Source organism: Echeneis naucrates, chromosome 8 (assembly GCF_900963305.1).
Source record: "Echeneis naucrates chromosome 8, fEcheNa1.1, whole genome shotgun sequence".
Classification (NCBI taxonomy): domain Eukaryota; kingdom Metazoa; phylum Chordata; class Actinopteri; order Carangiformes; family Echeneidae; genus Echeneis; species Echeneis naucrates.
Window position 1 is genome coordinate 3,684,591 of NC_042518.1, and position 24,290 is coordinate 3,708,880.

The following is a 24,290-nucleotide window of genomic DNA, read 5'->3' on the forward strand; positions in this document are numbered from 1 at the left end:
ATTACATCCACTGGTGTAAGTCAGCAGCTGAACATTTGACAGCAGGTCGGGAGGTTTCCTCTTCAGCCTTGCCACGTTTCCACAGTGACAGCGTGAATGTTTTCAATAATAATAATAATAATGACAGCAGCCCAGTAAGGTCATTCGCTGATGAACTCTGTTTGAAGCCGAAGTTGCTGTGATGCGACTTCACCCTCAATTTGCAGTTAGACATGTCAGTGTCATGTTGTGCTCTTTTACGTTGGCGCACAGATGTTTGTACTTCAGTGGGACTAGTGGCCTGGTTTGTTTATTGTGGGTCAACATGATGTTTAGTCTGCATGGCAGGCCGCAATGTGGATATGTATTTGTGATAACCAAACCCAACAGGGGGTATAGCTCAGTGGCAGAGCATTTGACTGCAGATCAAGAGGTCCCCAGTTCAACTCTGGGTGCCCCCTGTGAACTAACATGTAGAGCATGCAAAACCTTTTCCACAGAACCAGGAAAAAAATACAACGGAAAAACTGCAGACTTTCAGAGTTTGACACCTGTGGCTGAGATGTTACAGCGTGTCCTGCGTTGTATGCCAATTCGTGTCAAGGACTTGGATTCCTGTGACTTTCATTTCAACCTCAATCTGAGGGATTGTGGAAAAGCATCATAAGTGCTCCGAGACTGATGGAGCAGAATGACTCATACACTTTGTATCGGCTCATGAATATATGAAGATTGCTTGGGGGGGCACCCAGAGTTGAAACGGGGACCTATTGATCTGCAGGGAAGTGGCCCTTAATCATATTTACGTACAGACATATGCTGTGCATGAATCATTCTTGGCTAAGACAGTGATGGATGTATAAATGGATGGATAATATGGAAGGATATTTTGAATGTGCACACAGATCAGTCTATAATTTCGCTTGTTGTTGCTTGTCAACAATTTCATACTATTCTCTTCATGCTGGTTTTAATGCATTTGTGCACTGTTTGTTCATTAGAGTACAACACTATATTTAGTTTGCATTGTTGCTGGTTTTCTGTCTTTAGCCCCCACACATCTTTATCTATCTCATACTAAACCGCCCGAGATGTTGGGGGGCGGGACTCTCTGTGTTCCTTTTAAGAGATGAATATGTGCCATACTTCATTAGGAACCCATCTTCGTCTTTAATTGCAGGAGCTTTTGCAGAATGCATAGCCTCAGTAAAAAAAAAAAAAAACATTTCAGTGAATCAATAATGGTACAAAGCGCTCACCATGACATTACATTTACTGCTTGTCGAAATGTTTTCAATGTGAGATTTTATGGGAATTGATCCGTGTAACCGATTAGCTGTTCAGCAGGAGAGGAGACATTTATTAGGATGGTTACCTACAGCGTTAGTGCGTGAACAGAAAACCTGCAGTCTGACACCTGAGCCTGAGATGTTGGCACATGAAGTTTAGAGAAGAATAAACAAGAAGTTTAGAGGTACATGCTCCTCATTCTGGGAAAAAAGCTCAACTACCTCTGTTCCAATACTATATAAGACATGTCAACGATGAGTCTGTGCAGACAAACTCATTGGTGGACTGAATACCTTAACTTTACCTTCACTACAGTGCATGTATCTGAACTGGGGATCGTTATCTGTTACCTTGTTGTGTAGCTCGACGTGACCGAATGGCAAATTGTTTCATTCTGTTTAGTCTGTGCGATCACATTTAAATCAGCATGGACCTCTGGCCTGCATGATGGACGAATGGGTGGATGATGGGGCTATAAATAGTACAAACACAAACAATGCCCTCTATAAATAGTCTCACTAATGTACAAACAAAAAGACATCTCATATAATTTATGGAAACCCTTCTCCTGAGAATGTCTTAATGGGAGACCACGGGAAAGAAAAAACGGTTTGGTCTCTTCTTTTAACTCGCACCTTTTTTAAATGTCTACGTTTTTGCTCATGACATCTTCCTCAACATCCAGGATTCATGAGATAAACTCAGAGGCAGAAAATATTTTTTAAATTAAACATTTATATTTTAACTTCTCCTTCTTAGTAAATATTACATTTGCAAGTCTGCAAAGTGTGAGCTTATGGGAAACGTCAAAACACAGCGCCCCTGTTGAGGTTTGACGCTAATCAACACAGAGAAAGCGATTTTACACAGTGTGAACAGCGGCAACAGCAGGTACAACTATCATCCACAAACGTTACCACATCAAACGCACGCTCAGCAGCTTCCCCACTCCACCCAGGTTCACATATTCTGTGGGATTACTTGCACAGAAAGCAGCAGTTGTCACAGGGGGTATAGCTCAGTGGTAGAGCATTTGACTGCAGATCAAGAGGTCCCCAGTTCAAATCTGGGTGCCCCCTGCCAAACCTCCACATTTTCACGAGCCAGCACAAATTCTGTTTGACTGTTCCGCCTTTCAGCCAACCTCTAGCTAATTATACCAACTATATGGTCCATGTCTACAGCTCTTTGGACGAACAGAGGGAGAATAGTTCAGCCGTAGAGCCTTTGACTGCAGCTTAAGCACTCTGGGTGGCCCTGTGGACAGTCACTCCAGTCACTCCATGGTCAGGATTATTTAAAAAAAGCTAGCATTGATATCATCATTTATACTAACCCTGTGGAACTCCATGATTAACTGAAGTGTGTGAGGAAGAGTCATTGTTAACATGAACAAAGTGAGATCTGTCTGATGAGCTGAGACAGCTGAGACTTCTTTTGATCTTGCACAGACTCACTGAGGAAAAAATACACAAAAAATGAGATCAATGAGTCTCACTGGAGGGAATAAATGCCTCATCTAACCTGAGAAGACCTCAGGAGGTCTATTCAAGAGAAATTCAAACAACGACATCACAGAGGAGGGGGGTATAGCTCAGTGGTAGAGCATTTGACTGCAGATCAAGAGGTCCCCAGTTCAAATCTGGGTGCCCCCTGCCAATCCTTCATGTTTTCACGTGCAAAAACAAATTCTGTTTGACTGTATTGCTCCTTTCAGCCAACCTCCAGCTAATTATACCAAATATATGGTCTATGTCTACGGCTCATTGGATGAACAAAAGATGCCTCCTAGCAGAGGGGGTATAGCTCAGTGGTAGAGCATTTGACTGCAGATCAAGAGGTCCCCAGTTCAACTCTGGGTGCCCCCTGTGACCACTAACACAATGGAGAAGCTCGTGTTGATGTCATCACTCGCTACAGTTATTGTCTTATTGGCTCACAGATGTTTGTGCTCAGTGGGACTGTTAAAGCATGTGATAGTGACCTGGTTTGTTTATTTTAGTTCAACATGATTATTTAGAGCGGCAGGCCGCAATCTGTATATGTTTTTGTGATAACCAAAACCAACAGGGGGGTATAGCTCAGTGGCAGAGCATTTGACTGCAGATCAAGAGGTCCCCAGTTCAAATCTGGGTGCCCCCTGTGAGAACTTGAATTAGAGACCATTTCACACAGTGTTTTAGTTTGAGCAATAGATTGTATTGAAGAATTTTCCATTTCAGCTTTCTACCTAAAATGCCAGAAAAAAGGATCACATGCATATAAGATAGTGATGATTAAAGGGGGAAAGAAGAGCCGTCATGAATGTATATAAATTCAGTGATTAGGTCCCTCTGAAGTAGTGCAGCAGCTCGGCCATCAGACGATGCGATAAACCAGCGACAGCGCCGTTTCCATAGTTGTCTGTCGAATGTCGGCTACAACTGCAACAAATCAGCCTCAGAAAAATGTGCTGCAGATGCATCTGTTGTTAAGTAGAGATGTTAGATTCTGACCAAAGCCGCAGACTTTAATTTATTTGCAGCAGAGAGCATATGTTCTTCCGACTTCAGGCAAAACTGCGGAATCACGTTATTGGAAAGATTCATCACCCGTACTTCAGCCGGAGCCATAACTTAATTTCATGCTCATCAACGTTTAGATTCCCATCTCTAATTAACACGGAAGGAGACGAGGGAACCTGAGGTGAGGATGTCTCTGTGAGCGTTTGTATATTATCATATATAATGACACACAACAAAACAGACACACACACACACACACACACACAGGCACATGGGAGCATTCAGCTAACTCCTCAGGCTGCAGCTCACCTGCAAACTTCAAGACTCATTAGAGAAGGATGGAGGAGGAAGGAAGGAGCTCAGGGAGAGAAAGAGGCTGAAAGAGGAGATCTCTGGGGGTCAGTGTGTGTGTGTGTGTGTGTGTGTGTGATGTACTGACTGACTGAAGTATTGAATAGCTGATAAATTCGAGGTAAAATCTGTCCCAGTAACCAAGTTAAAGGGCATTGGTAAAGCAAAGTGCTGCTGCATGTCTGTGCATATCTGTGTGCGTGTTTGTGTGCATGTGCCAATGTGTGAGTCGGACTGAGAGTGACTCAGAATTAGATGTTTCTTGTTGTGTCTTTAGGCATGGATGGAGCACATTCGACGTGTGTGTGTTTGCGTTTGTGTCTGCATATGTATGTGCTTGTGAAGAGCACCTTTGCCTTTGGTGACGGGGTTGGAGGGTAGAGGAAGTGTGTGTGTGTGTGTGTATGCATTTATGTTTGCGTAAACCTCTGAATGTGTGCGTTTGTGTGTGCTTGCAAACTACTGTACTTGTGCGTTATTTTTATTCATATTATGCACATTCTCCAGGGAAGTGGCCAGTCTTTCATTACAGTGTGTGCTCACTTGTCTGACAGATCTACTCCTGAGGCAACTGCTGCTGCTAAATATCACACACCTGGATGCACACCGTGTGGCGCTCCCTCGCTTTCTGAGTCTTCTAAGACCTTATTACCATGCTAATAATATCCAACAAATCATGCAGCACTGTCACCTTTTTGAGTCTTGGTCACGGGGGGCCGTACAGCACATACTGGATTAGGGAACACTTAATTTATGGCAATACTGGAGCTGAGGAAAGACAGATGAAGGAGACCAATAAATAACATCCCAAATATGTATAAATAACACAGCTGTTTCCAAAATTACTGTCAACTATTTGTTTATGCTGATAAATGGGGGCTGCGAGTCGAAGGTGGATTTAGTATTTGGTATGGAGGATGCGTGGGAAGCATGTTGGTGCAGCTTTATGGATTCTTATGGATCCATCAATAAAAACTGGTGACTTTATAGAAGGTGGGGGGGGGGGGGGGGGAGTCATGAAACCTGCTCATATATAAAAAAAAAGTATTCAGTAGTTGTGTAGTGGTTGTCTACAAATTAATCTTTATCGATGAATTATTAATTGTTTTCTTTTCTCAGTTATTAAATGAAGTTGTTCAATAAGTCATTAGATGAGTGTTGAGCGGTGTTGGCTGTTGTGTATCGAAGGAATTGTGTTGTGTGTTGTTATTGATGGATGTGTTGGAATTGAAGCAGTGTTTTTATACATTATGGGAGTTTCCACTGAAACTAAATAAATAAAACATAAATAAAATAGATATGCATATTTATGATGCGTGAAAAACGATGTTATACGACGGCAACCATCAGGAGATGAGGAAGATTTCTGACCATTTAACGAGCAAAACAAAAACACAAAGATAAATAATACTCGATTAGACCATGCTATAGTATTTGGGGAATATGCATTGTTTGTTAACTCTTTGCTATTTTTTGTAACAAAACATTTTTAAAATTCAGTTCTAACTAATCCGAGTCTCAAGTTGTCAAAGTTTGCTCAAGAAATAATGGTAAGAAATAATACTTCCCATTACAAACAGATATTTTTTAATTTATATGTGTCCTGTCTTATAATATGCCTCCATGAGTGTTCAGTCAAAGTGCTTAAAGGAAACTGAAAAAATTTACCTGATATTAATCATCAATTACACACCACCTTGTCCGTCTGTGCTCTTTTATTATATGACATGAAACACACACGTGGGTTTTTTAATTAAAATTTAAAGTTAGTTAGATGCACGTAAAAAAAAAAAAAAAAAAAGGAGCTAATTACAGCAACCTTTTTTTTGTACTCTTTCATGTTTGGTTGATGCATCAGTTAGAAAATGTGACATTAAGCTAAAAGAGGTTGAGCTGCATTCACTGTCCTGGTCTATGTGTCAGGACGTTAAGGACGTTAAGTAACCCACTTATGCAGCTGGATTTGCATTGAGTGAATCGAAGCGAAAGATTTAAATGTCATCAGTCTTGCTATTAAAGCAAAGCAAGACATCAGACAAACAGGGAGGAGCAGCCCTCTCGCTCTTTGTGTGTGTGCAGAGGGGAGTACTGTCCCTTGCCTCGGCTCAGTGTGTGCAGCAGCTGCAGCTTTCAGCCTCAGTCTACTCTGTAGGGGCCATTCTGCTGCTGTCTGAAAGACTGATAGATACAAAGAGCAGAGCAGTGATGGGAGATGACTCAGAGGGGTCGAGCTGATGGTGCGTTTCAAACACACTCAGTCCCCTCGCTGCGTGTCGAGATCCAACGTTTGTTAACGAGTGAAAACAAAAAGCACGTTTCCAGGTCAAGGATTCAAAGCGGGCGCTCTAAAAAGAGAGGTTGTGCCGTCGGGAGCCGTTTTGAGAGACAAGGCGATCATGAGCGCGACCATCAAAGCGCGTGTGTGTGTTGATTTCACAACAGGCCCAAAGGCGGGAAAATCTTCACTGAATGTTGAAAATAGTAGTCCAAACCTCATCCTTCATCCTTTATCCTCCTGTCTGCCACTCAGGAAAAAAAAACAAACAAAAAAAACATCCTGGATACAGATGCTGACCTTCCTGATGCACACATATGTTACAGCGGGAAACCCTGCAAGCGAAGCAATCAATTCTCACACTATAGAAACAAACAGGCGCACACACACACACACACACACACACACACACACACACACACAGGAGGCTAAACACGCATGGCGCCCTCAGTCTAACCAAATCAGAGAGAGTGCATGAATGGAGCGCTCTGATTCAGTCCACGGCACCGAGCTGAGCAGAGACAAAGCTCTCATGTAACATCCAGCTCATAGTGTGGCACTGAGGGCAGAAATGGAGCTGCTCACAGTGAGGAGGTATTATAATGTCTGAAAGAGTGAGGGATGTACCCCCCCCCCCCCCCAGCCCCCTCACCATCCCCCATCTTCCTCCCTGTGGGCCCTCGCTTTATCCGCCCCCACAAATCCCAACTCTCCCTTCCTCTGCTCTCACTACAGTTCTCCAACCCCCTCCCAGGCCCCTCCAAACCCTCCTCCTCCTCCTCCCATCATCATCATCATCATCCATCAAGGACCATAAGGACAGTCGCTCACTCTTTCCACGTCTGTAACGCCGCAGCACGCCGCCGGATGTGAATAATGGTTCGCTGCATGCAGAGTTGGAGGTCATGTAGATGCAGTATGACTCCTGTGGGCCAGAAACCAGCTCTTCTGCACACCACCACCATAACTACTGCAGAGAAATGCAGCCTTTTCTCTTTTTTTAAGATGCTCAGGTTTAGATTTCATGTGTGTGTGTTTGTGGTTTATCAACCACACCGGCCAGTTCAGGGTTTCAATTGGAACTAATGCTTCTTTAAGAAATAATAAAATTATTGCTTTGTAGATTTGGATTAATGAGAAAACATATTCTGCACGATGGAATGGTGGATTTAAAAAAAAAAAACCTGGCAACGCAGCAGTTAATATTCTTACAGCTACGCAATAATTCAGTCGCAACTTGAAGCGTTTGGTGGTTTCTTCTCTTATCGCTGCCCATTCACAAAGGGAGACATGTTGAATCTGATGTGCAGTGAAATGATTGTAGCAGCAGCTCAAGAGCTTCCTGGTTCACCGACAGACAACCCCGTCGAAATTTAACACACAAGCGGGATTGTATACCTCCAAGTGGAGCCGGAGCTGGTGTTTACTCGCACACGGCTCTGTTTGGCGTGTCCATGGCAGCAAATAACAAAGAGGAGACACTCGTTACCAGACAAAGAGCCGGCCGGAACAGACAACTGGACGCGATTCACGCTGTTACTGTTATGCTGCGGCTCAGTTCACATACTTCATTACTACGTTCATATGCAGTTCGCTGTCTACACTACACACACACAAACACACACTGGTGTTGTGAGCGTTGGCCCAAACCAAACACAGCCGCTATGCACCAACTGGAATAATTGCTTTTCTACAATGTCATTCTTCAAAATCCACCAGCTTGAAGCTCCCCCGCTTCTTCTTATTATTATTTATAATAATAATAATCTTTCTTCAAAGATGTAGTAGGTGACTTTAAAACGGTAAAAAACTAAATTAACATACGACACACGGTGTTTGTCTTTCACACATTAAAAGCAGCTCTGAGTTTTGAGCAGTAATTTGAAGATGGTCAGATTGGTGCAGTCAGCGAAGAGCAACATGGAAATTAAGCCGCCATTTTCCAGAGTTTGAAAACACTGTTGCCTTCTGCTGCGTGGACCAAGATGGCGGCCGGCATGTATGAGGAAGGCCTGTCGTTTTAAACTCGTGGTCTATTCAGGCGCTTCTAACACACCGTGTGCTTCCATACTTTTCCACTTTGCTTCAAATGATGTCTACACACCACAAGTGGCTTATTTCTGCTGATAGCTCTTATTTTGAAAGGAAGAGCAACAAAGCCCTTCGCTCAGCGAGGAGAAACACATAATGATTTGTATCCGTTTGCTCCATTTAGCTTCAAGGGTTTGGAGCAAATTCTAGTTTTTAATGAGGGTTTAATGGTGCTGTTTTATTTTGTTTCAGCTCTAACAAGATGTAAAATAAATTACATCTCTTGAATGTTTGTGTAGACACAGCCCAGCACGCACACATCACCCCACTCTTCTCCACACAGGACTTCAGGGGAGCCACGCTGATGGGAAACAGGCTGCTAACAAGCAGGGCAGGACAGGAATATCCCTTTATCAGGGCAATAAGATTTACAGACTTCAGCACGAGGGTCAATTACCTCACACACACAAAGTTCTTCATTTATTGATGAGATTGATTCCCCGAGCTCGGGGAGGGACTTTCTCTGCCAGCCGACGTGAACGGGAGCTGATTAGATGGGAGATTTACGACTGACCATGAATAATGTCTCTCTGAGCTCGGACTGACCCGAGAGGAGAGACTCCAGAGATGCACGAAGAAGAAAAATGGGTTAAGCGAGGTAAAGCGGCACAGAGGGAACGAGATGAAGGGGGACATAAGAGCATTAGGCCGCTCCTGCACACAAACCCGGCTTCATTGTCTCGGGCCAAAGCGGACCTGAGACCTGCCAACCACGCTCGCTCTCCTCTGCTTTGTCAGCGCTCGGCGTGCAGATGACAGGCAGACTTTACGCAAGGTATTAATAGAAGGTAAATCACAAACAGGCCCCCGAGGATGTAACACAATGCAACAACACTAATGAGTGACTGATTAACAGCTGTCCCATTAAGGCAAGCTTTTTCTTAGCACCTGACATTTCTGTTTAAACAACTTAATAGCTTAACTCCCACCCCTTTAGCTAGCGTGAAATTGGCTCTCAGAGCATCATGAGTCGTGGCCGCCCATTCAGGGTGTGACAATGAATCAATCAGTTAGCAGCATGCACGACTTCCTGCAGAAATTAATTAGCATTGTCTAATGAAATGTGGCTCCCTCGCCGGCGGCAGTTGGGCTGTTTGAAAATCTCTGAGAAACTTCAGGATCTGAGGGCCACATCGCTGTGCGTGCACGCACACACACACACACACACACACACACACACACACACGCTGCCAGGATGGAGAGCATGCAGAGGCCAAATGCCACTGCCAGCCGCAGTTGAATTTGTTTACTCCAGATAAGTAGAGACATTCTTGCCATCACAGCGACTGAACGCAGAGAGGATGATTTTAGCTGAGCTCGCAGAGGAAGGAGGAGGACGTCTGCTCGCTCAGGGGTAATGTTGGCATGAACGCACACAGACGCACACCCACACGCACGCACGCACACTTGACAACTCCATATTCTAATTAAGGATTTTATTTGGGTTAAGCTGTTGACATGAGCACTTGATAATCTGCAACTGAGTCTCCCTGTTGACATAAATAATTCTGTGAACACCAGCACCAACGTACCACCTGTGGTCTGCAGATTGACCACCGACAACCCGCTGTGCCTCCCCCGCTCGCTGATTTACACTACAATTTCATTTTCCCCTTTCTACTTGAGAAAGATTTGGCTCCAGTTGTTGGCGTTCCAAGCGTTGTCTCTCAGAAGACTCACATCTCTCATTATCATTCTTTCTCTTTGTTTATTCCATGAAAATAGAACCAACCAACTCTTCATCAGCACCAAAGATTTATATTCAGCAGCATTTAGTGATTATCTTTATACTTCTTTATACATCTTTATATAAATATATGTTATATTTCTTAATAACTTAGAAATAAATCTCACAGTGGACATCCAAGGTTTCTGCACAACTTTCTGTCATTTCTTAGCAGTTGCCATCAATCCCTGTGTGCTGGGACTTGGTTGGGGTTAAGCATCTCGCTCAAGGATACTTTAGCAAATCTTTCCCCATGTGGGCTGCCCAAATAGAAAAACAGACCACTGTGTCGGCAGACACCGACCCTGACCTTGTTTCTTCAGATAAAACCACAGGACATCTTTCATATTGATATCAGACCATGAATGACAGGAGACAAGGCTCTCCTGAGCTATTCTACTTTAACAGCTGGGTAATAAGCCATTCATCAGCCATCGTGGAGGGGGTGGGGGGGTGGGGGGTGCAAGGTTTACCAGGCAGCAATAGCCTGAGTTCAGCCCGAATTCAATTAAGTACTTCACAGAAACACCAGATCTACATACACGTCACTATAAATGAAAGCTTAATGGCGGAGGGTGCAGATGTAAACCGATAACAGCGGACGGCAGCAGCTCTAATTATAAACCTCTTCATCTTCCATTTGTAAGGATAGAGCTCTGAGCTGCGGCTGAAGCCAACTGGGAAAAGCTACAAAGTAAAAACAAATAACAGATTCATTAAATGGTGCTTATTCATGAGTTCATCAAGAGGCTTTTATGATTTATGATCTCCGTTCATTGAGACTTAAGAGTGTGTTCAAGAGTCAAAGTTATTCAACAGTTTAACAGATTAAACTGAAGAAATTGAGGAATAATAATGGTGGCGGGTAATCTGAATTTCCTTCACACTTCCTCTCATTTCGGTAGTATTGCATTGATTTCCCTTCTGGAAAGAGCTGACGACGAGTGAAGGAATAAAGTTTATTGGACTGTTAAATAAACAGTCGCTAATGCTAAAATGGTAAAACCTGCAAATAACCTCAAAATGTTGAATATTTTACAGCATCTGAATTTTCTGACATGTCAGATAAGGCGATGGGTGGGTTTCTTTGTACTGTTGTATACTGCAAATAAAAAAAAAGGAAACACCTGAACAAAACAGTCGTCGTTACTGGGACACGAGGACAAATGAAAGCATCTGCTGTGTTCGTTCGTTTGCTCTTTCGTGTTGGTGTCGTCCATGCGAGCTCCGGGTTGGACGGGTGGCTTGTTTTGTCAGTGCTTATAGATCAATACACAGCAGAGAGGCCAGGAGGAGACGAAACGGAGGAGCGAAGTCAATGAGAGGCTGCCAACATTAAGAATTGATTCACGGCTGCCGCCAAATTCAGCAGATGGCGAGTGAATGTTAACGGAACGGAGCAATCAGATTTCCCACAAGGCACTTAAAGGATGCAGAGAAGGGGAGGGAAGAGGAGCCTGAAAAGGCACAAGGGGGCTGGAATAGCCGAGGAGGAAACATGTCGAATGACTGGAGAACAAAAAGAACTCCATCCCAGCAATATGCTCCCGCCTACGGTTACTCTTGTTCCATTGCAACTTTAATCATCCAATTGTGCCTGCCATTTCTACTGACAGGTCTGCTTGTGCAAAAAATTGGATTTTGCTCCCACTGACACTGGAGCTGAGGCCCAGATATGAAAGAAGCCGGGCCCACTTTCTCATCAATACAGCCGTGATGCCGTCCAGCAACGCTCAAAGAAGCAGAGAAGAAAAAGCAGCAGAGAGAAATCAGATTTAAATCAGCGCAGCTGCTGGACATGTAGTAATGTGAACACTGACCAAACCAGATTTCTCTTTCTCTTAGAAAACGCATTATAGTCCAACCCTGTAACGCACAGACAGAACATTAAGGAGTTGCCTGAAGATATAAACACACTGAGCTGAAAGTATGGACTCTATAAATCCTTTGTTGCCTGCAGCAAATCCTTCAGGCCGCCTCGCAGTCGGAGGCGTACGGTGTATACAACAACCTAATGAAGCCTCCTCCATCACATTAAAGACCACACAGCGCCCTGCTTACATTTGCAAACATCAAGATAAAGACTCTTTGTGTTCGGGGCTCTGCAGGGCTTCTGTTAGAATAAGAGATAAAGTAAACAGCAGTGCACACGAAAAAATCCCTAAATCATAGCGTCAAATCCACAAACGTTTAATCTCGCTGATAGCAGCCCCGCTGTTGTCTTTACGTTGTTTCATGGCAGCAGTTTCATGGCAGCAGTTTCATTAAATCGCTGCACTTTCTCTTGCGATAATTGTGAAGCTGCCACAGGAAAACAGTGTTTACATGTCACATCTGAATCCAAACTAAAGCAGGCTGACAGACAGATGAGGAGGAGACCTGCACAGCTTAAACTTCATCAGATTGCATTAGTCATTTTGACTGACTTCTTTCTTAAAATAACGTATTTAAAGGTGTTTGGCTGCAGCTGATTGAGGACTTTTTGCTGTAACATTATGCCACACAGATTGTTGTCATGTGTTTTGTGAAACGGCCAACAGAGGAGCTGCAACTAACCGCTCGGCTCTGTTTATCTCAGCTGAGGCCGTTTGTATTGTACAGTAATATTAATAAAAACACTTCTTCATTTCTCAGTCCGTAACAATGTTAACACACCTCAAACCACGAGGCATTTTTGCCTGTTTTTTTTTTTTTTTTGTTTTGTTTCGTTTCTAGATGCTGGTGGTCATTGTGTGTGTCACTGATTGTTTCTATGGTAACAGTCTGAGTCAGCTCAGGCGTAAAATATCTAATATTTTCATCTCCTTTTGTATTTTTTCCCCTCTATGAAACCAACCCATGAGCAAAATTAGGAGCGACCAAAGCAAAGGAACTGAATAAAATAAATCCACCGGTTTAGTCAGAAGCTGGGGGGGGGGGGCTGCTCTGCTCCCTGACCGAGCTGCAATGATGAGATCCAGAAACAATCCCACTGTGCCAGAAGAGGAAGCAACTGCCGCCAACGGCGCCGCTCTCCTCTACGGTTTGCACAAACAATCACTAAGTCCTTATCATTCTCAGAACAAACACCTTCCTCATCTGAGGTAACGCTTCTTTAGCGGAGACCCCCAGATCCTCCGACTCCTGACTGCATCCAGGACGGTCCAGGCCCAAACCAACAAACAACACATGGCTATTTAAAGTTTGGCCTTCAGCACTTCTGTCAAGTGAATCTTCCCTCCAACCCCTTTTTTTTATTTATTTTTTTTAGACATAGAGTCTCAAACTATCAGCCTGAGGGGTTCACAGCAAGGCTACACTAGTAGCACGAGAGCATCTGTGCACGCCTTTGGGCTTTTTCCTACCCATCACACCATGGTGGGCCGTGGCTCTGATCATCCTGAGGCCTTGTGGCCATAGAAATCCATTCATGTATGAATGTTACTTTGTTTAAACAAGAGACCGGGAGGGAAGGAGAGGACAGGACTGTCCAGGGAGACACATCACATGTTGGTGATATAACAGGAAGGAAAGAACAAAAAAAAAAGCAAAGGGAGATGCTGTTTTGGGGTTTTGGCGCCGGAAATATAAGAATGGAGGCAAGAGGAAGCCGACAGGTTGGATCAGTCTAAGCGAAGATAACGAATCATCAAACTTCTGCACTGAAGAGATTTCTTATTCGTCAAGTAAGTATGAAGAAGGAAAGCGAAAACCAGGCTGAAGCTCTGATCACGTTCATGATGAATCAACAGATTATTCCTTTAGCTCACTCATCTGGACTCTGCGGCGCTCTCACTCTCTCACTGCTGACATCTGACATCTTCATGAAAAAGAGGATTTGTTGCTTTTCTCTCTTTCCACTCATTCAATCACTTATTCAAGGGACAAAACAAAACCGTTACACACATCACTTTCTTTCTCAACATTTATCGTTGTTGTTTTGTAACGATTGTTGCAAAACAAGTCAAGAAAATACTTTTTAATGACATCATTTTACATGAAAAAGAGAAGAAAAGTATTAAATGGATGATTTATTCATTAATGTAGTTGATAAAGATAGTTTTCTTCATCAATATCAATGAATCTGCATATGATTAATCTATTACTCATTTTGGCCGTAAAAGAAAATCTAAGTATGGTGAAACATTTCTCATAACTTCCTAAAAGTCAAGGTGACATTTTCAAACGACTGCATTTTATCCTGAACCAAAACACATTCAACTCACTTTTACAGCTAAATAATGTCCTGAAACATTTAAAAGATTCATGTTTCATTTCTAGAAATGCACCAAATATCCTTTACAAAGGCAGATCCCAGCGTTGTAAATAAAACTGACATCATTAGAGCTGAAATAACTGAACATCCAAGGACGGGCGGCCCCTCCGTTGTTAACCTGAACCATCTGCTGAAACACTAATAAGCCTGCTGTCTTCACTCTTTTATGGATTTTCTTTAACTTAACCTTCACCTGGAGCCCCTCGCAACATATCCTCAGTACCTACTGTAGTTATTTCTGAGGGGTCCAAAAAGCTCCAGCACAATGCAGTCAAAGACATGAAGTGTCTGTGTAAACAGCAGGAGTGACCTCGGAGCATCTTAGTGTCTGGAGGGACATGTTGTATATGGAAGAGCAGCTAAAAATAACCCCGTTCTAGCTTGTCTCCTTCAAGCGTTTTACAAGTGTAACCCCCCCCTCCTCCTCCTCTCTCCCCCCATGTAGATGCTCAATTGAGTGAAATCATTCTGTGGGATGTTTGAAGAGCCACCACTCCGGCTGGTTCACGTCAGAATGAGCACAAAGTTTCATTCTGACTCGCTTTCATCGAGTACGTCGATGGAAGCGCCTGAGCTGCCACGAGCTTATTGTCGGTGTTGAGATGTCTCAATCTTAGTGAAGGTGCACACGGCGGACTCCCTGATGAATATTCACACTGTGGTTCGTACTATGAGCTAAATCATTTTGTCTGTGACCCAGTAATGGAGGCCGTGACACAGTGATGGAGGTTGTGTGGTAAATAGAAGAAAGGGAAGGGAAGCTCTGCAAAAGCTGACACAGCAGTGACGAAATGGGAGTAATATGTGTGTTTGGTTATTGTTATGATGAATCATTACCGCACAGGAAATGCCCCCCTCCAACAAATGTCTCCATGCACATCACGCAATCGTCCCCGTGTGCTCGACTACGTGGGCTCCAGCTCTGTGTGTGGTGGAGTGTGGCGGGCCAGGCGGTGACAGGGTGTCACCTTCGGTCCGTGAAACCTGGCTGCTCTGTTTTAATACTCCAGTGACGGAGAGCGAGGGGGACATCGCCCCGGCCGCGGCTGCCCCAGCTGGGCCAATCAGGCGTGAGCGCTCGTGCCTTCCGCCATGTGCAGCGCTGTGGCACAGATCCCCTTATGGATCCTAATATGTTCTCCACAGTGGCGCTCTGCAGATCACTCGCGTGTGCATTCGTTCAAATAATGAAGGTGACTATGTGTGTTTAATGGAATCTCTGCGGACTCCTTCGCTGCACCTATAGCGTTTCAAGGGATTACATACAGTCACATGGCTGAGCATCGAGATGTCGTACAAACTTTAAACACTACAGAAACTGTATTCTGGGGCCTGGAGGTGTCTTTCACTGTCACCGTTAACACACACACACAAAATAGGTTGCACCCTCAGAATGTTGCTCTGAGGAGGTTGGAAATGTGAAACTCTGTGTAAATGCCAACTGTTAAATCTCTGCTGTGTATTAAATAGAAATACATTTCCAGCTACATCAAAAGGAAGTAAAATGTTGTTTTTATGCTTCAGATGTTGTTTAGACTTTCTGGTCTCGAACCTGCATCCTTGCATTAAACCTGACCCTCAGCCCTCTTTGACTGTGGTCGTGATTCGGATTTTGTTTAAAAGGCAGCTCTTTAAATTTTGAGTGCAGACGACACTAAACCAAATTTACACCAATAAAGGCAAGAAAGTAAAAATGGAAGTCGATAACGTGAGTGAGATGGAGATGCTGCAAGACTGCAGCGTCCCTCTGGTGGGAAGATGTATTTCAAAAAAGTTTGTATCACTCAGGTCCAAGAGGACATAAGAGAGATCTGGGAAGGAAGGAAATGTAAGATTCTCGTGGTTTGTAAAGACAAAACATTGTTTTAAACAGGACTCGTTGTGAAACATGATCAAATTGGAAATAAGTGACCATGTCAGGGACACACTGAACACAGGTGAGAGGTCTCAGCCACAAATGTGACTGAAACAAAGAGAGAGGAAGAAAGAATGAAAGGCACCCCTCTCTCTTTGGCTGTCACGTTGTGGCTCCGCCCCTCTGGTGGCCCGAGGGAAGTGGCATAAGACCTGTCACCCCGAATCACAAGCCGGGCCGCGACAGCCCGGCTCATATGCAAATGTGTCAGCATGCACAGATTCTCGAGTCTCACATATCAGTTTGAATATGCATGTTCAACACTGACTGGAGTGTAAACATCGCTGTGCGTGCAGGGCTCAGTACATCTGTGTGTGTTTCCTGGCGCACGGTGTGTGTACGTCTGCGCTGATCTCAGTATGTAACTCTGACATTCCCGGTGGGAAGGAGCATCACGACTGTTTTCATTTGCTAGACTGTCCGTATCTCTTCATGGGAACAGAGGAGGTGAGAGTGGCATCTGATTTCATCCACACTGAGTGTGTGTCTGTGTCTCCATCTTTTTCACTCATCACACTTTGTGGCTGCTTGCACCTTCTTCACATGACGACTTAATGCTTTTTTCTGTTTCCTGTGGTTGGAAACTATTTGTACTCTCCAGTTCTCTTTTCTTCTGCAGAGACATCATCACTGTGTAAATAAGTTAAAGCCCTCAGATTATCTTTTCAGCTGAGAAGTCTAAAGCCGCATCAAGTTTATTGAATAGAAATTCAACTCGTTAATTAGATGACTTATTTATTTCAGCTTTTTGGGAAATAAATGGATTCAGAAAGAAGTCTTTTGGGTTTGTATTGAGTTACAAGCTTGTGTGTAACTGCGTCTACTGCATTGCAGTTTGGCTGGACTCTGAATATGTGTGACGCACAACTATTACATGCTGCAGCACTACATGGATGACAACAGTCATGTTAGTCAGGATTCCCAACCTCTGGCACCCTCACACGCTTATCTTCCTTTTTCTTAATATATTTTTTGTGCGCTTAATATCTGAGAGATCTGCTGTGGTGTCACAGCGACACGTGCGCCGACACAGCTGCAGATGCGAAGGGTCAGGGCCGACTGCAGGGCTCGTTTTCCCGAGGAGTCATCCTGAGTCACAGAGAGCTCGACACATCCCCCCCCTCCCCTCCCTAGTCGTTGCCTAATATTCAGAGCCTCCCCAAAAATACCACAAAGCAGGCTCGGTTGTACGAGCTACTATAAATGCACTCTGAAACTCACAATCAGGCGTTCAACTGACTCCTCAACAGCAAATCGAGTGAATAAATTAGGGGAACGCACGAAGGACGCTCGAACTCTTCCAGCTCAGGGTGAAGCTAATCATTTCTACATTTAATGACAGTTTAATTACAGGCTTTGTAATTATCTCAGGACCCACTGGCACATCACCAATTACTTTCATACCAATGTTACAGAACAAACGTCACTGTAGTCCTTCAATCGTTTAGTTGGATCTATTCTCCCAGATAATCACCGCTGGCACGCTCCAGAAAGAAAAAACTGTAGCTCTGCCACATCATCCAAATCCATAACTGCTGTATCTTCAGATGTCCGCCAACGAATGAGGACCGCAAACGCACCGATAACAGCCGCAACTCTGCAGTTTGCACTTGGTGACCTCTAACAGTTTTAATCGCTCTGTAATTACAAAGAGGGCAGAGCACCTCCGCGCCCCCCTCCACCCCCCCCACCCCGTGCCCTCGCTTTAATGTCATTTACAGGAACTGGCAAGCAGAACATGCAGAGCAGAGTACACAGTGTCAAGCAGAGGGAATCCAGACTAGTTGGCAGGCATAAAGACGGTTTTCTGTCCGCTTGCCGCACTCTGAGGATTAAATCTGGCAGCGTGCACACGTCTGCTCAACAAGATATACACATGACACCTTGATATTTCATGTTGCACAAAGCTAATTAAAAAAAAAGGGCGGTCATTGCACTCACTCCAAAACTTTTTCTTTTCGAGATGCAAATATAAACAACACTTTGACTGTTCAGTGCTGCAATGCATCTGGCCCGCATTCAAGTTGTCGATGTGGTGGCTAAAAGCCTCAGATTCAAACTGATTCAAGCGAAGAATTTGGTGGGGGGGCAAAAAAAACAGGAAGTGAGTTTCTCCACATTTTTCAAAATAGCTGCCTATACAGCCTGTAATTGACTTGATCACACCCCGCAGACGTTTCAGCTCACAATTATGATAATTATCAATGCCTCACATAATTGCACGTGATTAACATATTTACACATTTAAAGAACTGTATAAAGACAGAAAATTTGATACACATAATATCCCAGCGAGGTCGGCAGCTGAAAGGTGGAAAGGAGCTACCATGTTTTCCAGATTAGGGACAAACATAGCAGATGAGATTAAAACATTAAATATCAAATAATTAGCGGAAAAGATCCCTGGCAACTTTATTTCCTGTTGCATGTGGTGCAATAAAAAGTCACACCATGGCAAAAAAAAAAAAAAAAAAAACTTTTATCTTCAGTTTATTATCTCCCATTGATTACAGCCCCCAGGGGTATTATCCTGGCTTTTAACTGTAAAATCAAATAGAATAATAAATTCTACAATATTGATTTTCCATGTATCATAACTCTTAGGAATTCTGTAGTTTGGCATTTAAAGCACAGTGTGTTAAGATGAATTAACTTCCTGCACTTGTTTAGGACAAAGCACACAACGGATGGGTAAAATATGAGGCACTGCCAGATTAAACTCATTATTAAAATGAGCTGCAGCTACAGCAATTAAATGCTGCTTATACATACATTTATCAGCATCAACACAATATATGAGGTTTGTTCTGAATTGGGAGTAACCACTCTCTTCATTTTCTCTCCTCAGATATGAGGAATATTAAAGGATGGTGTTTTTTTTTTTTTTTTAGAGTAATTCCTTCATGTGTAAGTGCTCACACAGCGCTCTGGATTTGATGCTATAATTGTGCAAAATTGGAAATCAAAACACACCTGAAAGCCATCTTTTTATTACTTTTTCCCCTCCAGTTCATTTTTGGTGTCAGATTATGGGATGCACTCCAAAAAGGAACCCAGCTGCCTCATTTTCACTTTTATATACGTTATAAATCAACGTTGCAGGCGGCTGAAGGGCCATGTGACATTTCTTAGATTTTTCTAGGGCGTCCTCTGATAAATTGTTCATGGATGTTTATTAAATGATCACTTATATCTGCCAAGTCAAGATTTTTTGGGGTTTTTTTTTCGGTAGCAGTGTCTCCAGCAGTGTAATAATACAGAAACTGCAGCGTATTTTAAATGCGCTGAGGACAGGAGGGCTTGGTTGTGATACTAACTGAAGTGAAGGGGCATTTGCTCGCTGCCACACAGAATCTGCACCTCATCGCTCTCCTCCAGAGCTGGAGTACATAGGAGTCGGCTTCCTCTCCTCCAGCCCAGAGGGGGGGGGGGGTGTTCAGGGGTTAACGGGCAGCAGAGATGGGCTGCTTGGCTGAAACTGTTTCACCTTCAGAACAAATGTTTAAATCTACAGCATGCGATGCTGCGAGAAGCCAGAGCTGCACTGAGAGCAGCAGGAATGGAGGACAAATGGAGGCAGATGTGTTTCCACTAGCAGGTGACCAATCGATAAATTGTGAGCACATACAACCCCAAACACATGTTTTGTTTCAAAGCAACGCACTCGCATCACCAACCCTAACCCGCAAATGGTTATATCCCAAATCCACCACAATGACTTCACATATAGTGAAGACTTCTGAGGCTCAGGGGGGAGAAACTCATTACGGTGGCTCATATTTGAGCCACTGCTGCCGTGGCATTGACAAATGCTCCATACAGGAACCACCGTGGCATATTTCAAAGGCATCCGGCTCAATGAAACGGTTTCTCATCACGGTGAAGAATGCCAGCCGCCGGGTGCTGGCTCTGAGAGGTGGGAGTCTTCCTTTTGATATATTGACTTCAGAAACGATGAGATAATCACTGAATCAGGAAATATGTGTGTCAAAGAAATCGTTAGCACAATCTGTTGTAAGAGGGATAAAAGGCTTTTCGAGCCAGGGCACCATGGGTAACGGCACCAGCACTGTGAAGGATGAATGAGATCCTGCAGCCCTTTCATATCTAAACACTCATTGTTGACATGGGCGATTAATAATTCCACCATAAATATGGAAGGATTAGATTTTAATGACCTTCATGCAGCACTTACCCTGTAAGAAGATCCTAATTTAAATAATTCAGCTCTATAGATCCTGAAGCTGTGATGATATAGTGCTGTTCAATACAAATCCGTTGAACACAGAAAGATTTACAACTGCTGTCAACACAATCATTATTAATTAATCTGAATGGTTTACCAATACAGTGATTAGTGTGTTTGAGGCTCCTGCACCGCCCATCTACACCATCCTGCTGCCCAAATGATCTGAGAACAAAAGATGTGGACACACTGCTGGCTCCACAGCTACACCTTGGCGCTTTTCTTTCTTTTTTTTTTTTTCTAATGGTTAAATAGAAAAACTGAATTTAATGCCAAGCTGGTGGCCATGCATGAGGACTGTGAGCTTTGAGTCAATTCAACGCGCCGGTTCCTCAAAGCACGTTTGTTCTGAGAAGTTGGTCCTCTTGTTGCTCACAGCCTGGAGGGCTTCTAGGTGGAGGAAACCGAGCAAATTCAAACAAAAGCGCCGAACGGGGATGAATCCCCTCCGTGCTGTGCGTTATGGTGCCCAGTGGCGCGTCTTTGTGGCTTCCGTTGGGTGACAAATTAGCCCCATTGGAGCCAATTAATAAATAAAGGAAATGAAGAGCAAATAACAGAAGAGAGGGGATCAATAAAGTGATTCTTACCGCTATGCGAGTCTGTGAAGATGCTTTAAGATATAAGATGGTCCTTTGTGTCGGGAGGGGAAGGTGGTTTTGGACTTGGTGAGGTCCAAACTTGAGGTCCGCCGATGATTGTCTGCTCCGCTTCTTTGTGAGGGACCGGGAGGGTGTGAACACTCGATGTGTTTTTATTCTGTGTCACACAGCATCACTGCGGGGTGTGTGAGCCGTCTTTGTCCGTGTCCATGATCAGCCGAGCCGCCTCCGCCTTCGATCCGGGAGCGACGAGGGTCAAACTATGTGGTCTGCTGCGTAAAACCGGTGCCAAAATTCCTGCTGCGGGCCCGTTCCGTTACAGCGACGGGAGACAATAGTCTGGTCATGTTGGCTCGGACCGGAGCTGCTCCTCCTGCCAAGAACAGGTTCATCTGCTGATTAAAACCAAACCCTGAGAGCCGGTTTGTTCATATCTGCGTTTGCGGGCCGGAAAATTAGGCGATGAAAAAAAAAAAATAAATAAAATAAGAAGAAAATGCGTCGGTGGCTCACATGTGCCGGTTGGCTCCGGTATTGTCTTTCGGGTCCCTCATCCCCGGACTGGACCGGATCCCTGCTTCTTATTTCTCTGGACCGGTCTCGGATGCGCCACACACGCCGACGTGACACCGGCGGATCGGGGGTCTCTCCGGCTTGGAGCTTCCCGGACGGACTCGGTCTTTGCAGCGGAGCGGCGCGGAGGCTGGATGTTGCGCGTACGCGTGTTTGACAGTGCGCGCACCCGACAGGTCACAAACCTCTGGAGTACATAAACATCTGCCTGAGAGAAAAAGGCCAATTAAGGCAAATGTTTAAAGCAGAAGCTTCTCTTTGTGTTTGTGTGTCAGTATTTCCAACGAAGCCTTGTTCGTTAGAATTACATGATCACATATTTTAACGATTTGGAGCTGCATCACAATGTTTTTAATTCTCAATCAAAAGCGTTGATATGGTTCACCTTATATATATATATATATATATATATATATATATATATATATATTTTATGAAATTAGCTTTTGAACACAGGAGTTTCAAGTGCTTTATGTAAGGTAGTGAGTTAAATCCAATTTTTAGTAATGAAATACTATAAAAAGTAAAACTAGAGAAGAAAAGGAAAGTGATAATGGGGTGGTTTCTTCTCAGGCCCTCCTGAAGCTGCAGCACTGAGTCCGCAGTTGTTCTGGTCCACACAGATTGAATAAAGGGCAGATTTGATGAGTTTAGCCTTTTGGATGGAAGCTGAAGCGACACAGTCTGGTGATCCGTGACAGAAATGACAAGTTTTCACCTCCAGGCCTCAAAGCATATTCAGAGGAAGTGCGTCGGAGGAGCCTCCTGCTCAGAGATCAGTAAAAAATGATGTGAATAATTCCAAGGTGTGCAGAGCTGGAGCAGTTTTGAGTTTGGAGCTTGATTGCGCCAAAAAAGGACGATCCCCGCTTCCCCACATCCTGACTGTCCCCTGTACGTGTGCAGGTTGACCTCTGGATCTTTGGATCCCGTCTGTGATTGGAGAGGGATTCAGTGTTGTGGGTCCTTCAGGTGCCCCAGGATACAGGAGCCACCATTGAGCGGTTATGGGTCTTGTGTGTGTATGCGTGTGCGCTCACAGCTCTGACCTTGACAGACCTTTGTCACCAACCTGCCGGGCATTACTGTGCACACTGTTTCATTTATGAATCCCAAATAAAAAACAGCAGATAAAAATATAATAATAATAATAATAATAATAAATAGCTGCCATTGACCGCTAAAAAGAATTAAGACACAATGAAGCTAAAAAAAAAACAGCTACATACAATGAAGCTATTCTTTGTGGTCAGATTGTGTGTTGTAACTTTGTGCCTGATGTTTTGTTTTGTTTACGTTTTCATCTTTATTATATTGCAACACTGAGTTTGTATATTTTTGTATGTGTTGTGCGTCTGAGGTAATTTTTTGTGTGGTCACTTTTGCATCCTCTTGTGTGTCTTTGGGGTTTTCCTTCTCATGGTCAGTGTTTAGTGTCTGCAGCCGCTGTGTGGAGGATGACTCAACCTTCATCACTGTGCCTGTAGATCTGCTCATGATTTGTTTTTAGAGGCCGCTTCTGCACTACAAGCGGAGTGTCAATATGAAATTGCCTCACTTGACTCTTCGTGCCGCTAGCTCTCTACTTGAGGATGGATGTTGCAGACGAAAATGTTTGTGACATTAGCAGGAAGAGACAAGTGTGATTGAGTCACAGACACATCGCAGAGAGATGTGTAGTTGCAGAGACAGGACAAGATGAGGGAAAGGAATGAAGGGGGGGGGGCAGATTCATTGCAGGAGAAGGTGACTGATGAGGTGGGTTGAGAGCAGATGGAGAAGCAGAGGAAAAGGCCGTGTCCTGCAGAAGGAAGAGGAATGGGGGGGGGCTAGAGTCTCTTTGCGGCCTATATTTAGCACAGGGACCACAGATTGTATCAAGTGCTCCAGGGCCTTGTGTTCAGACCGGCAAGAAGTGCTGCCATCCGTCTCATCACCGGGGGCCGGGCACGAACCCGGCTCACGCCAGCACAAGGGCGGCGTGATGGGACCGTGACATCTGAGAGCACATTGACTTAGCACATGCACAGAGGCCTCCAAAGCAGCAAACACCTGCACTCACCTCTTCCTGATGTTGCGTTCCTGTCCGCAGCGGCTCCCCAAATCTCCTCAGCTCTCCTTCCTGCAAGCGTCGGAAAAGGGCACCATCTACCCACGTCTGCTGAAATAAAGAAATCCCTCGTCTCACAGGACAGGACTGACATTCAGTTCGAATGTCAACGCAGCTCAAGACATTTCTGACTTCATGTCTCTGCTCTTACCTTCCCCGTCTCCACTACACCTCCAGGACTGTTGGGGGGCAGGAGGCTGTCAGCGATGAGTGATGCGGCACTGAGTCCATCAGACAGGAAAGTCTTCTGAAGGTGTGATGAAACTCCATCCATCTAGCGGTGAACACTGCTCTTTGCACTGATTATCCTCTCAGGATAAAAGTCCGGAGTTTCACCTGCTGACCTGGACAGGGACGACAGTGGGGGGGTTCC

General features: G+C 44.2%; 5 non-coding genes across 5 annotated transcripts; all 5 read left to right on the forward strand.

Annotated features, from left to right (window-relative positions):
* The first annotated feature begins 368 nt into the window (after positions 1–368).
* Positions 369–440, forward strand: trnac-gca (transfer RNA cysteine (anticodon GCA)). Its single transcript has one exon. It is a non-coding gene; the product is annotated as a tRNA-Cys (tRNA).
* A 1,836-nt stretch (positions 441–2,276) lies between these two features.
* On the forward strand, positions 2,277–2,348 carry trnac-gca (transfer RNA cysteine (anticodon GCA)). The gene has a single exon. It is a non-coding gene; the product is annotated as a tRNA-Cys (tRNA).
* Positions 2,349–2,852: 504 nt separating this feature from the next.
* On the forward strand, positions 2,853–2,924 carry trnac-gca (transfer RNA cysteine (anticodon GCA)). Its single transcript has one exon. It is a non-coding gene; the product is annotated as a tRNA-Cys (tRNA).
* Positions 2,925–3,065: 141 nt separating this feature from the next.
* trnac-gca (transfer RNA cysteine (anticodon GCA)) lies at positions 3,066–3,137 on the forward strand. Its single transcript has one exon. It is a non-coding gene; the product is annotated as a tRNA-Cys (tRNA).
* Positions 3,138–3,339: 202 nt separating this feature from the next.
* On the forward strand, positions 3,340–3,411 carry trnac-gca (transfer RNA cysteine (anticodon GCA)). Its single transcript has one exon. It is a non-coding gene; the product is annotated as a tRNA-Cys (tRNA).
* The last annotated feature ends 20,879 nt before the right edge of the window (positions 3,412–24,290 follow it).